Below are 15,114 nucleotides of genomic sequence, written 5' to 3'. Positions count from 1 at the left end.
CCCATTGAAAACGGATTGCGGACAGAACTCGATATTCTTAGAAATCATAACACGCAGCTAGCAGCCAAAATCGCGATACTCGAAAACAATAGGGCAGACACCCCCATTCTAGGAATTCACTTGGATGATACGGAGGACTCGGCATCGGTGTGCTCGGGCAGTACAGTGACGTCAGCGCACATGCCTTTCTATGCTAATATGGAAGCCAGGCAAAACACCCAAGAAAAGCAAATACAAGCCTTCGCTGAGCAAATGGTCCAGCTCCCAAACCTGATTAGTCAGGCACTACAAGGCCACAATACAGATGCAAATGCAGCAATTTATTGCCACAGTTACTCGGCAGGTGACCCAGCAGGTCAAAACATGGATTCAAAATAACCCCAAACTCCTCCGCCGCACCGGTCCCATTAGGGAGGCCGGGCGCTCTAGCAAGTACCCCCGTACAGAGGAGAACGAACATGAAGAAATTGCAGACTCACTGGACACCGTACAAGGGGCCGGAGTGGTTATAGTGATACCCCAATCAGAAATTCAAAAAACAAATCACAATAGCGATGGATCAGACAAAAAAGCATAAAAAGCGCTCTGAGCCCTTATCAATAATACAGTGGAATTGTAGGGGATTCCGGAACCCGCACAAAAGAGCCCATTTACGCCTCTACAACGAAACATTAGAATTTCCAGCGACAGTCATAGCCCTACAAGAACCCGGTGCTCAAGCCAGAATCACAGGTTTCAACACGTATCAAAGAGATCCGTCTACCTGCCTGCTTGTGCACAAATCGTACACGGCACAGCAAATCGATCTGGACTTGCAAATTGATTACTCGTATACGATGGTCACAGTGCTCCCGCTGAGGCGGACTGACCCCTCCATACACATCATAAACATATATTGCCCACCTAAGATGAAACAAGTCAATTTCGCGTACCTCTTTAGTAGGGCGCTAAGCATAGCTGGCCGGGAACCCTTACTAATAGTAGGGGATTTCAATGCTCCCAGCAAGATCTGGGGCTACAAGCGTGAGGAGGCTCGAGGACGTAAGATGGCGGAGCTTATATCCACCCTAGGTATCACTTTGCACACCGACCCGGCCAACCCTACCTACACGTATGGGTAACTCTGTTAACAGAGATACATGCCCAGACTTAACACTCACCAAGAACACCTAACATGTACAGTGGAATAACATGGGAGACACACTTGGCAGTGATCACTGCATTATCAATACATTAATCAACACCAGTCCCCTAAAACGACCCCTTACCAAGGCCCGACTCCCAGACTGGCAGGCCTTCCGCCAATCCCATTTCCCTGCCAACCTACTCACTCAGGGCGTCGCGGCTTGGGCAAACACTCTAACAACCACACTCAGGAAACATGAGAAATTGATTCAGATCACTGAGGAAAACCCTGCAGTAGATAACCACCTATTACACCTATGGGAAGCTCGCAGGGGCCTCACTAAACGATGGAAGCGACAAAAACACAACCGAACGCTCCGCAAAAGAATACAAGAGGTCACCCAACAGGCGGCCGAGTACGCTTCCCACTTAGCCGACACTAATTGGGTAGACAGATGCAATGCAGCAGCATCACAAATGTCCAACAAGAACACGTGGAGGCTCTTCAGAAGTCTGATAGATCCAACGCAGACCAGGGGGGAGACACAACGACACCTCCAAAGAGCCCTACACAACTTCCAAGGCACTACAACACAACTAGCAGAGACACTTAGAGATAAGTATCTCAGTCAACAACAAGACCCGCGGGGACCGGAATATTCCTATGCAGGCAGGCATAATCCAGAACTGGATCAACATTTCCAGCTCCATGATCTCAAAGCGGCTCTTGCCAAAATGAGACGAGGTACGGCGCCGGGAAGAGATAGGATCACAGTCAAGCTCTTGGCTAACCTCCCGGATCCGGCGTATATTCACCTCCTAGAATACATTAATGCTATTTGGAAAGGGGAAACCCCCTTAACAGTAGATTGCAAAACGGCTCTTGTCACCTTCATCTCGAAGGCTGGAAAATCCATCAACACAGACAATTTGAGACCGATCTCGCTCACATCCTGCGTGGGGAAACTCATGGAGACGATGGTGCGAGATCGGCTCTCCGAATATTTGGAGAACAAGAATACGTTTGCCGATACCATGTTCGGTTTCCGACCACAAAAGTCCGCCCAAGACATTGTTTTACAACTGCACAGAGAGGTAATACAGCCAGTTGCAATGCCCCACAACGACAGAGTCGTCCTGGCCCTGGACCTTAAAGGGGCTTTTGACAACGTTAAGCACAGTGCTATACTTGAACACCTCAGCGAAACGCACTGCGGCAAGAACACTTTCAATTATATCAAAGACTTCCTATCGGACAGAACTGCTCTGATCCGCATACAGAATGATGAATACGGACCTTACCAAATGGGTACAAGAGGGACACCACAAGGCGCAGTGCTGTCCTCCTTCTCTTCAATATCGCCATGATGCACCTCCCTGCCCGCCTGAGTGAGGTTGAAGGCGTCCAACACGCGTTGTATGCCGACGACATCACTCTGTGGCCTACTCAGGGCCAGCTAGGACACATTGAAGAAAGCCTGCAAACAGCGGCCCACATGGTAGAATCCTATGCGGGCCACTGTGGTCTTCAATGTACACCGACCAAATCAGAGTTTGTCCATATTAGGGCATCTCCTAAAGACACCACGAACATAACTATCTCTTTTCCGATTGGACCTATCCCCGAGGAAAAAGCGATAAGAATACTTGGTCTTTTCATCCACAATCAAGTGAAAGTGGATACAACATTATACAAATTACGCAAGATTGGAGAACAGGTGGGCCGGATGGTCCGCAGGGTATCCAATAAGCGAGGAGGGCTCAGAAGCAAGGATTATGTGCGGCTAGCACATGCTTTTGTCACCAGTAGAATCCTATACTCGGTACCCTACCTCTATTTGCGCAAACACGAGGAGGAGAACATAGAGGTCATCATACGCAAAATGATCAAGCGAGCTCTTGACCTTCCGGTTTCCACATCCAACGGGCGCCTCCTCGCCTTAGGAATGGTAAACACCTACAGGGAGCTCAAGGAGGCTCATCTTACAAACCAATACACAAGATTAGCACAAACACGATCCGGGCGAAACCTTTTGGCCCAACTACACATCCAACACGACGTACACATACAGGAGCGGGTAAGGATACCTGAACTATGGCGACGCGCCACCATAGTTCACCCACTTCCCACGAAAATGGGCAAAGAGGACCATAACGGACGCCGACCAGCTAGGGCACAAGCCTTAGAAAGATACTATAGCCAGAAACACGGAGTCTATTGCGTGGACATCGCCGCTCCAAATCCACGGGGGTGGTATACGGCAGCGGTGGTCCACGAACAAAGGCAGATAGACGGACTCTCTTTTAGAGCACCGGGAACAACACAGGCGGAGGAGGTAGCCATTGCATTAGCAGCATCCGACTCTCAATCTAAACATATCATAACCGACTCGCGAAGCGCATGCCGAAATTATGAGGCAGGCTGGGTCACCCCCTTGCTGAGAAAATACTGCGAACCTGTATGAGGGACACAGATCCCTCCCCTAAACATATCGTATGGACACCAGCTCACCAGGGCGTAGGGGGAATGAGGCTGCTGATGCAGCTGCCCGAGCACTCATTTCCCGGGTACCTCCTAACAGCCCCAATGACCTAGAGGAAGAACTATTGCTTCGGTTTAAGGAGATTTCACAATATTATAAGGATAAACATCGCATGTACCCAGCGCCCGCCAAGGGCCTGGGGAAGGCCAACGAACGCATTCTTTATCGGCTTTTCACAAACACGATGCTCTGCCCAGCAATCCTTAAACATTTTGACCCAATGGTCACCGGCACGTGCCACTACTGTGGGGAGGTGGCAGACACTTTCCACGTGGTCTGGACCTGCCAAAGTAATTCAGCCCTTACCCCCAACCCCAACCCTACCCGAGAGGACTGGGAGGCAGCTCTGCTTGGTTGCTCAGACCTCCAGGCCCAAGAGGCCTTGGTCCAGAGAACCAGGCTGGCGGCTTCGACTAATGGTGTCCCGGACTAAGGATCCCACCCAGCATGCAGGGCCCCACAGGGGGGCCCACACCTCTCTTCACACTCAATAAATGCTTTTTACCACCTAGCATCCCCGTGCCTCGCGCGCGAAAGAAGACCGCGCGCACTTCTTGCCGCCTTCCTCTCTCGCATGCGCGAGATTATAGGGCGCGGTTGCCGAGTCACCCTCGCACGCATTCACTCGCACACACAGCGTACGTCGCGCGGCGACAGTTTTATCGCCGTTGGACTTTATTAGGAACCTCACGGCGACGACGACCTCGACGGCAACGTGAGTTGATTTCATCAATGCTAAGGTAACTACTGCTGTTTATTTTTTAAGTCCTTCTTTAAAGTGCGCAAATTAAAAAAAAGTCGCAGTTTCACCTGAAAGGCGAAACATCAATTGCGATAGCAAATTTGTAGAGAGCTATACGGAGTAATGATAGTAGCTTTATCAGGTGTATAACCTTGGACATGCAGCAGCACCGACAACAAGCAGAACTGTTGTCGACGCCGTCTGCGTTTTGCCCGCGTTCGCACAAAATGCGTACGGCGTTGGTGACTGTTGCCGGAGCCTCTGAAATAAATAGGCACTTGATGCCGCAGCTAAACGTCGCCTCCTTTCCCTCTCCCTCCCCCCCTCCCCGCCACGGCCTTTCGCGCGTCGGAAGAAGGCGCGTTTGTTCTACATATACGGTGATTGTAGAGGAGAAAAGAGACGCCTACTTCTGCAGTCCTTAAGGGAGCACGGCGCAGAACGCGCGTTTTTTCTTCGCCGTGCGTTCACTCCCCGTGAAAGCGCGCGTCCCTCGCGCCCTTTCACTCGCACATACAACGTTCGGCGCGCGGCAACGATTTCATCTCCACTGACGTCATACGGAACCTCACGGCAACGGCGACGGCGACGACGACGGCGACGCCGACGGCAGAAATCTGCTTGGGAGTGTCCATATAATTGCTATCGCAATAAAATATACCACGTGACTGCCGGCTATCGCGCCACGCTTTTAGAGCCCTCAAATCTAAGTTGAACGAATTAGCAAAGGCTACTCCGCGCACAGAGGTCGATTGAACAGGCTGTCGGTGACTGCGATCATGGTTTCTCTTCCCGTCCTTGATCACACATTCACCTTCTCCCCCTCCATCGTGTTTCTTCATTGGTCTGAAAAGAAAACAAAAATAATCAGTGCCATTCCACTCTGTGAAGGTGGATGACTAGCGAAACTGTGTACGTGGTGATTGACTGCTGATCTGGTGAAACCTTCTAAGTTTGTGGGATCGGGGCCACATGGACGGTTCGCATTTCTTTCCACCTCGTGGTCCTAGCAGGCCGCACGCTTACGCATGGCGTCCGCGGCCCGCTAATCGTCGGTTGTCTCCTTCCGCCGCCGCCGCGCCCATTCCGTTTTCTGTGCGAAACCCCGGAAATTTCACTAGGCGCCAGAAGGTGCGCTACACTTTGGAGTGATGTACGTTTCAGCCGATCCCTCAGGGTGGCGCTATGCTCTGGAGCGATGTGCAACGGCGCTCAACGCAAACTTCACATACAAATTCACACACATGATTGTAGAAGAGAGACGAAGTTTTATTTTATTTTAGAGTCCGGCTGCCCAATCGCGGTGCGTGTACTATAGCGCGACACGCGCGTGGTCGCTGGGGGAGAAGCTAGGTCACGTTATACGAAACCCCTGCAGACTTCAGTGGGCGCCACAAGGTGGCACTACGCTTCGGAGCGACACAACTTTCCGCCGGCGCCGCAAGGGGGCGCGACGCTCCAGAGCGATGTGCGCTAACGTACAAAGAACCTATAGCGGGGCAGGACGAATTTTTCAACTGCGAAGTTTTCTTTCTGAAAAACCCGAATGGGTTTCTTTCATTTGTAGTTTGGTGCTGTTGTCCGGTAGGTTTACAAACCATTTCTTCCATGGGTCCACGTAGTGGATTTCCGCAGAGCTAGTTTTCTATGAAGGCGAAATGCAAAAACGCCCGTGTGCTTGCGTTGTAGTGCACGTTAAAGAACCCCAGGTGGTCAAAATTAATCCGGAGCCCTCCACTACGGCGTGCCTCATAATCATGCAGAACTGGTTTTGACACGTAAAACCCCAGAAAGAAGAAGTAGTTTGCCATACACCACAAATATTAAGCCTATTTCCGTCAAATTCCCACATGTCTGGCGACGAACACGATTATTTCCAAAACAAGGATTTAGCATCCTCGCCACCACAGCTTGATACCGCCAGTTCGGGAGCTGGAGAAATGCGTATACCTGGGTGAGGGCGATTATTTTTATTCATGCTTGGGTTTGATCGTGGACGTCATTGTTGAGTGCTGATATGCTAGCTGTTTCTAAATATTAAGTGACCGTTCTTGTAGAGTTTATTGTTACGTAGCACTAATGGAGCCGCAATTCCACAAGACCAGAATCGTGAACGCACGTCGTCTCCCGGTGGCCCGAGGACGTATGCAAGCTTTAGACGATGGCACTTTGATTGGAACACGAAGTTTCTTTCTCTGCAATAACAGTCAAAGAAATTAAGATAGATAGAGAAAGTGTGCATTTTTCCTCCAAACGTGCCAAGTACACCGAGCATAAGCATATTGAACAAAAAAATACCTTGTAGAAACCTTTTCAACAATAACTGCGCAACACCAGGCAAAACACTGCAATCGAGCATCACTGCACGTTATCTATGGCTTCGCGTGAAACTTGTACAGAGAGTTCTCGTCAGATGTGAAACAGAGGTGGACATTGCATATGCCGTATATTTCCGGTGTGATACCACTGTAGCTGGAGACCTTGCGTCAGACTTTCTCTTATGACCATGCTTTGAAATTTTCGAAAGCGATACACGCGCCAAATATTTTGTCCTGTGTTGCTGCTCTTATCAAACAAATGGCGCTCGCTACCTGTATTTCGACCCATTTAGCCAGAAAATCCGTACTGACAGCCGAAGCTCAGCAAGAATATTTTTTCACCTTGAACACTCATCCATAAAAGGTTAGAAGCTTGAATATATGGGCTTGCTGTTTCCATCCATACTACTACGCTGTTGTTGTTAATGTGTCATCGTCAGAACACCTCTTCATTCTCAGGTTCACCTACGTCCCATATGGGCCCCAAGAAACTCTTACACCACCGGGGATACTGTGGCAATGTGAAATTGGGAATCGGTCGTGCGCTAACCACTGCATTGTGATGCAGGTTGGGTGGTTTGGCAATATTGCGCGGCACATGTACATCGGTGGCCTCATCGGAGAGTATTGAAGCGGGCAAAGACGATGCTTGCTTAGTTTTGCTTACTTGCCTTTCCTAACTTATGTGCGTTTACCTATGGCCTTTCTGGTGGCAAAGAATGCTTATGCTTTAGTACGCAATTGTACGATTTTCTCACCGCATCCTGCCCCTTAAATGCAATCATAAAAAACACCGTGCGGCCAAGCCGTCACTAGTATTATTTTAGGACAAGCTTTATGATGTTTTTTACCATAAAGTATTAGCGAAACCGTCTTTTCTTTAAATCCCTCAGCAATTTGGCCAATATGGACGCCTTTCTTACTGTTTTAGTTTTACAGCGAAATCAGTATATGGCTAGACGAAACGAAAAACCGTTCGCCACATGTTTCGATAAACGTCTGCATTGGCTGCGCCGTCAGTTACGTCGTTCTCTACGTCGCACCCAAGCGCGCGCGCCATTGGCAGTGCCGTTAGAGACGTCGTTAGCGAGCGCGTTCCTGCCATGGCCACGTTGACGCTGCTGTCCCCGCAACGCCGCCTCCTCGGCCCACCATTGTCGCATGCGTTCAATATATCCAGTTAGCTTGGCGTCGTGGTTAGCAGCATCCACCCGCCATTAGCGCTTGCGTTCCACTTCCCGATTTCAACTTGGACGTTTCGTCGCAGCCGAAGCCAAAGTGCCGCTCGAGAAACTCGGGCGTTGGCCCCGGCGAACGCGTTCCCGCCATTTCCACGTTGACGCTGCTCTGCCCGCAACGCCGCCTCCTCGGCTTGCCGTTGTCGCATGCGTTCGATATATCGAGTTAGCTCGGCGTCATGGTTAGCAGCATCCGCCCGCCATTGGCGCTTGCGTTCGACTAGAAACACAAACATGTAACCAATAATTGAAAAACGCTTCAACACAGGGTCGGAATTAACCCACTGCTAAACACCGGGGCCGCACGTTTCAGCTTCGCTGCTTAACCATCTGTAGGGAGCGCTTGGGCGGTGATTTTGTTAATAGGTAGATTATGTATTTCGTTTTCCGGTGCTAGTAATGTTTATTAGTTATTACAGTTAGCACGAGTTAAGTGGTAAGCTCGGTTTGAGTGGTGAATTAAATTTTATGCGTGAGTGTCAAATGACTCATTGAGCGAAGTGCAGCTCCACTAACGTGAAACTTGGGGAGGTGCGAAGCATGCAGTGATGCACCGCTAATGGGCTCATACGGCCTGGAGCAGTGCCTCATAACCCCGTAAACGCGGCCTCCCCATTACGACGACAGAAGCGAAGTTAAATTATACGCTGGAATGATTAGTGGCAACGCAACCAGCTGTGGAAGACGACGACGACGGCAAACGGGAGCGCTCGCACAGGCACGCGCTCCCCGAAGACGACAGGAGACCCAGGCGTGCCTTAACGGAGCAGAGCAGTCGAAAGGGAACACCAGCCGTAGTGACGCGTGAGGCGTTGCGTGAGGGGAGAGTACAACGCCGCGATGCCATGTCACCCTCGCTGTCGCTCTGACAAGCCTGTGTTATGCGCGCGTTTCTTGTCCACGCAAGCTCTCGCCTGCATTCTGACTGTGCCTCGGTAAGGCCTAATGAAGACGTGCCAAACGTGTCAATGTGCTCGCTTGCCCGCGAGGTGATCATAGCTCGAAGAACGCCCACGCTATTGGGCAGCGCCTCCTATATTTTCGAAAAAATAGAGGAGGTGCTTCATTGGGCCGCCCAAAAATCTCCACCCGAGAATTCCCATCTGACCCACCCCCCAATCTAAGTTGGCCCACCTCTAGATTTCAATTTGACCCACCCCCAAGTTTAGGTTGGCCCACCCCCAAACTTAAGTTGGTCTGCCCTCAAATTTCAAGATGGCCAACCCCCAATTTTAATTTGGACCACCTTGAGATTTGAAGTTGGGCCACCCCCAGATTTCAATTGACCTACGTTCAAATTTTTTAGTTGCCCCACCCCAAGTTTCATTTGGTCCATCTCAAAATTTTATGTTGGCCCACCCCCATAATTTAAGTTGGCCCACTCGCAAATTTCGAGTGCGCTCACTCCCAAACTTAAGTTGGCTCCACACAAATTTCAGTTGGCCCACGTCCAAATTTCAAGTTGACCCAACCCAGAATTTCAAGTTTACCTGCCCCCAAATTTCAGTTGGCCCGCATCTGCTGTAAGCTTCCCCATGTGTTTTCTAAGGAACTCTATGTATCTCTATGTGTATCCTCATTTTATTTTAGTTTTTGCTTTAAATTGTTCCTTATCGCTTAAAAGCTCCCAGTCATCTGCATTTACACTATCATAACTAGTAAATACCTTAACTTTGCAAATTACGCATTTTTGTGCAGATACAAGGCATTACACGTTTCGCGTGACGGGGCTAGGCAGCTCGCCAAAGAATGTTTGTGCATTAAAAACTAAGCTTCAATGTTATCGACCTCCACTATCCAGTAGTTTGGAGTGTTTAATTTGGCTACCAGTTATGCAAGAGCTAGAAAGGAGAAATTATTCAGGAAATGCAGAGAGGTTGGCCTGAGCTTGCTATTCTGCTACGAGGGTAGGGGAAGAAAAAAGATAGACAGGAGTATGAGGAGCGATGACGAGGATAGGCTGCAAGATGCGATTATACATGTTTGTGATTGTGATACATGATTATACAGGCTGTAACATACGAGTATACATGTTTGTGTCCAAAAGGGCCCATTCACAGCCTTGAATGTAGGCCTGCAGTAATTAAAAATTTGTACAGAAACTATCGACGATGATTGTCACTGTAAGCGAACAGACCGAACGAACAACGAAGGAGAGCCTCACGGCCGTGGCAATTCACATTTCACACAGTTCACAACCACTCACATTTTGACCTCAACCTGCTTTCGAATTTCATAGCTCCCTTCTGAGAACTAGGCTTAAACAACATCCTACCACTGCAGAAGCAACGCAAGCACGAAGTATTGCGCACTGCCAGGTGACAATGCTGAATCACAATTGTTGAATGATGTCGCATCAGCCTCAGAAGAGTCTTCTGAGAAGGCTGTCGTGCTGCTTTTAACAAGTCTACTAAAAGTATGCAGTGTACCAGCTACCCACCTATCACCAAGTCAATTTGTGAAACCAAAAAAAAAAAACAAAGTTGAACTCTGATGGCAGCGTTACCACATCAACTCTTACAGCAGATCTAGATGTAGATTCTTGAGAAATACTGGCACTCACATCAGAAAGATTGTCCTCTCCATAAACAACTTCATCCACCAAGACGACGACGAAGAACGTCGCCGAAAGCGGACTTGCGGCAACAAGAAAGACGAGAACACACAAGCCAACTAAACCCAAGGCCAACTGAAGTTTCCTAGAAAGGAACGTTACCGAGGAGCTATTAACGCCACCAATCAAGACTGCACCTATCGCGAACACATCTTCGAAGTGACCGATCAAGACTGCTCTTACCTGACCGACTTCTGCGGCAACGCACTGCACAACATTATAGAAGAGGACAGGAACACACTCCAGCCATACGAGAACAGAGATGTCAGCTCAAATACTCAGTCCACCGAACATTCGAGCAGGAAACGCCACTTGTCTACAAGTCGCGACTACTAACCCTACGCCTAATACATTCGAGTTTCCACAGCAGCAATGTCTCCAAACTTTCCGTCATCTGAGCATGTGCATGTCGTTCGCAGTGCAACAGCCAGCCACGGGTTCCTGAGCTTTTCTGAACGTCACCAGATGGCCGCACATTTCTTTAAATTTGTAATGATACCAGAGCTAGATGGAACATTTCACTGACTGATTTTCATTTATCATCCTCTCCTTGCTCCCTCTCATGTTACTTGTTATATACGTGCTATCTTGGGGGTAGGGGGAATGTGTAACGGGGGATAGATGACCCATTCCTGAAAGGACAGCAATACGCAGAATAAATTCAGTGTTCAGGAGACCATGTTTGCGTTCGCAACCTCCTGCTCCTGTCACACACACATACATAACTATATGTATATATATATAGTTTTTATTACGACAGCAATTATATAGACACTCAAGGCGTATTTCTACTGTTGGCGTGCCGTGACGTTCCGTATAAAGTCCAAGGGTAGGCGATAAAGTCGTCGCCGTGCGCCGTTTGCTCTATGTGCGATTGAAAGCGTGCGAGGGTCAGCCGGCGATCGCGGCTCAATCTCGCACACGCAAGGAAGGAAAGCGGGAAGGAAGCGCCCCGTCTTCCGTCTCGCGCTAGGCTCCGGGGGGAGGGTAAGACGGGGGAAGGAGGGCGCGTTCTGCTCCAGGCAGCCGAGGTGGCCACGCGCGCCCGCCCGGGCCGCAACGCACCGCAAGGCTCCGGGCCTGTGGCAACGCACTGCAATACTCGAGACTTCTGGCGGGGTCACTACTTCGTTATTTGCTTGTTTAAGAAAAAAAAGTCACAGTTTCACCCGAAAGGCGAAGCATCAATTGCGATAACAAATTAGTAGAGAGCTATACGGAGTAAGGATGCTAGTTTGATCGGCTGTATAAACTTGGACACATTTCCCTACTAACTGAATTAACAAGCATGGTGTCAGTGCGAGCAAGGAAACATGAATAGATCAGACTCGACGACCGCAGACAAGTTCTGTCAAAATGCTGGCGTTAGCAACCGCGGCCGCAGCAGCGAGCGAAGGTTAGTGCGGTCGATCGCTTCAACAGAAACTGAGCGGCGAAAGCACAGCACATACAAAGGTAAGAGCCATGTGGAGATCGCTTTCAAGATACGGTGCGTGCGACAGCCAGGAGCCGCGCAAAGTACAACTATGCAGTTGCTGGCGGAGTAGAAGCACCACTGAGAAGCACCATCTGCATCCCGCGCTGCCTTCCCGCTTTCCTCCTTTCGCGTGGGAGATTGAGTCGCCAGTTCCCCTTGAGCCCGGTGGCAAGACACGCATTTAGTATGGTTTGACATGGTATGGTATGGTAAAACTTTATTAAGGTTCTTCGGAACGCGCGTCAGCACGTAGCTGGCAGCTCCCACGTCGGTACAGAAAGGCCAAGCTTCTCTGCTGCGTCGCGGGCACGATGGACAGCCCATTGCTGCGCTTCAGGATCGGGGCTGCTTAGGGCAGCCTCCCATTTGGGAGACGTAACGCGGGGCACCGGCAGAGCATGTGTTCCAAGTCAGCTAGGCCTGAGCATAGCTCGCAAACATTGGTCGGTTGAATCTCTCGATAGATTCTGTGTAACACTGCGGGGCCAGGGTATGCCCCGATCTGGAGTAACCTGAATGTTAACGCCTGTGGTCTGCCTAGTCTCCTGTGTGGCGGAGGATATCGTCTCCGTCCCAAGTAAAAATGTTTGGTAGGTTCTTTATATAAGAAGGGAGGGTCCCAATTGTCCATAACCTCAGCGCCGCGCCACCCGGTTTCTACGTGGTCAACGACTCCGCGCGCAGCTCTGTGGGCCGACTCGTTGAGGCTGGGTGGGGCACCCTCGATCTGCCTCATGTGTGCGGGGAACCAGATGATCGTGTGCGACTTGATGTCTTTTTTCCGCAGAAGGCACAGGACCTAGCTGCTCTGAAACGGTGCCCTTGGCGAAAGCTCGGACAGCCATCTGCGAGTCGCTGTAGATCGTGGTCCTTCTGTCGTCCAGCAGGGTAAGGGCTATGGCCACCTGCTCCACCACCTCAGCCGACTTCGTTCGAACCGTCGCAGAGTTCGTGATTTTCCCATCGTGCTATGAACACCGTCCCGTCGGGGTACCGGGCAGCATCAACAAAACAGCAATTCCAAGCCTGTTCCCTAGCCTTGTCCAGGAGAGCCTTGGCCCTAGCTCGTCTCCGACTCACGTTGTGTTCGGGATGAACCTTACCTGGAATTGGGGAGACAACAATGCGTTCCCGCTGTTCCTGAGGGAGACCACAGAAGCGGGACTTGATTTCCGCTGGAGGAACCCCTAGCTCCCGCAGGATGGCTCCTACCCGCTTGGGTGGTGGACAGCCTGGCGTACTGCGCCCTCTCCTGCACTTCCGCAATCTCTGCCAGCGTGTTGTGCATGCCGAGACGCATCAGTCTCTCCGAGTTTCTGTACATAGGGAGGCTGAGGGCCCTCTTGATAGTCTTCCTGATCAACGTGTTGAGCTTGTGCCTCTCAGACCTTTGCCAATTATGCATAGCCACCACCTAGGTAAAATGACACATCACAAAGGCGTGCACCAGTTTTACAAGATTGTCATTTCCAAGACGCTGCTACCGGTTGGCAACTCTCCATATGAGTCTGATGGTATTGTCGGTTTTCTTGGATAGTTTAGACGTCGTCAGGTTATTGGAGCCTTTCGATTCGATCGTCATACCCAGGACCCGGAGGCAGTCCACCCTGGGGATGACACCGTCCTCATTTGTCCGTAGAGTGATGTCGACGTCCTCTACCAGCTTCCAACCCTTCGGTTTGGGCCCGCTTTGTCTGGGCCTGTAAAGGAGCAGTTTTGATTTCCGAGGGGAACACCGAAGGCCGGACAGCTTAAGGTATTCTTGCGTGATGTCTATGGCTTCCTGCAACGCAGCCTCCACCCGTCCGTCTCTGCCTCCAGTACACCAAATGGTGACATCGTCTGCATAGAATGTGTGATTAATACCCTCGACTTCGGAGAGTCTCCTCGACAGACCGATCATGGTAAGGTTAAAGAGGGTCGGGGATGCGACAAACTGTGGCGTCCCTCTGAAACACAGCTTACCGAGTCCGAAACGAGGTCTCCCGCCCTGAGAGTGGCATCTCTGTCCGCAAGGAACGATCGCGTGTAGTCGTGGAACTGCTTGCCCAGACTAAGGCTAGATATCTGGCTCAAGACAAAGGAGTGGAAGACGTTATCAAATGCATTCTCCAGGTCTAATCCAAGTATGGCTCTCGTGTTACGGTGAATGACTTGATAATTGATCAGCTTCATGGCATCCTGCATTGGTGCCGCAGTTAAATGTCGCATGCCCTCCTTCCCTCCCATCCTCCCACGGCCTTTCGCGCGACGGAAGTCGCGTTTGGTTTCCGCCATGCGTTCGCTCTGCGTGAAAGCGCGCGTCCTCGTGCGCTTTCACTCGCACATACAACATACGGTGCACGGCGACGATTTTATCGCCCTTGGACTTTGTACGGAACCTCACGGCGACGACGACGACGACGCCGATGGCAGAAATTTGCTTGGAGTGTCCATATAATTGCTATTGCAGTAAAACTTGCTGAATGGTGTATGCTCTATTTACACACGCTACAGATGGAGATAGGCAAGCTCTTTAAAACGACGCTTTCTATGTCTCACTGATACGTCCGTGAGAGCCGAAAACGCACTACCGGAAAGGCAACTTACACAATGGAACTGTCTGCGCTTCTGCGCACAGAATAGAACAATCTGCGCATCGGCGCACACAATCGTAGAACACAATAGTGTCACGTAGTAGTGACGGTAAAGAAAACAGTCGCAAAACTGTATGACGAAACTGGTTGTTTATTGGGCGAACCTGTGCCCACAAAAGCAAGCTACACTCAAACCACAACGATAGCGGCGAACACAGTCGGCGATCGTCGAAAATCTGATCAGCGGCGAAACGCGTCGGCTTTTATACCTGAGTCTTCGAAGGTTCCAGATTAATCCCTGATGCCCGCGTGTATTCCAGAAAGTTCTAGACAATTCGCGTCGCTCATACAATCAGATTACACGAGCGTCGCTGACCTCAGACGAAGGATAGAAGCATCGATAACGTTCGAGAAGCTTCCGATGCAGGCGCGTCCTGCGCCGAGCGATAACGTTTAACACTTGTTAGCCGGTGGAAAGCGG

This window comes from Dermacentor silvarum, chromosome 4, assembly GCF_013339745.2.
Source record: "Dermacentor silvarum isolate Dsil-2018 chromosome 4, BIME_Dsil_1.4, whole genome shotgun sequence".
NCBI classification, from domain to species: Eukaryota; Metazoa; Arthropoda; class Arachnida; order Ixodida; family Ixodidae; genus Dermacentor; species Dermacentor silvarum.
This window is presented reverse-complemented; position numbering follows the sequence as displayed.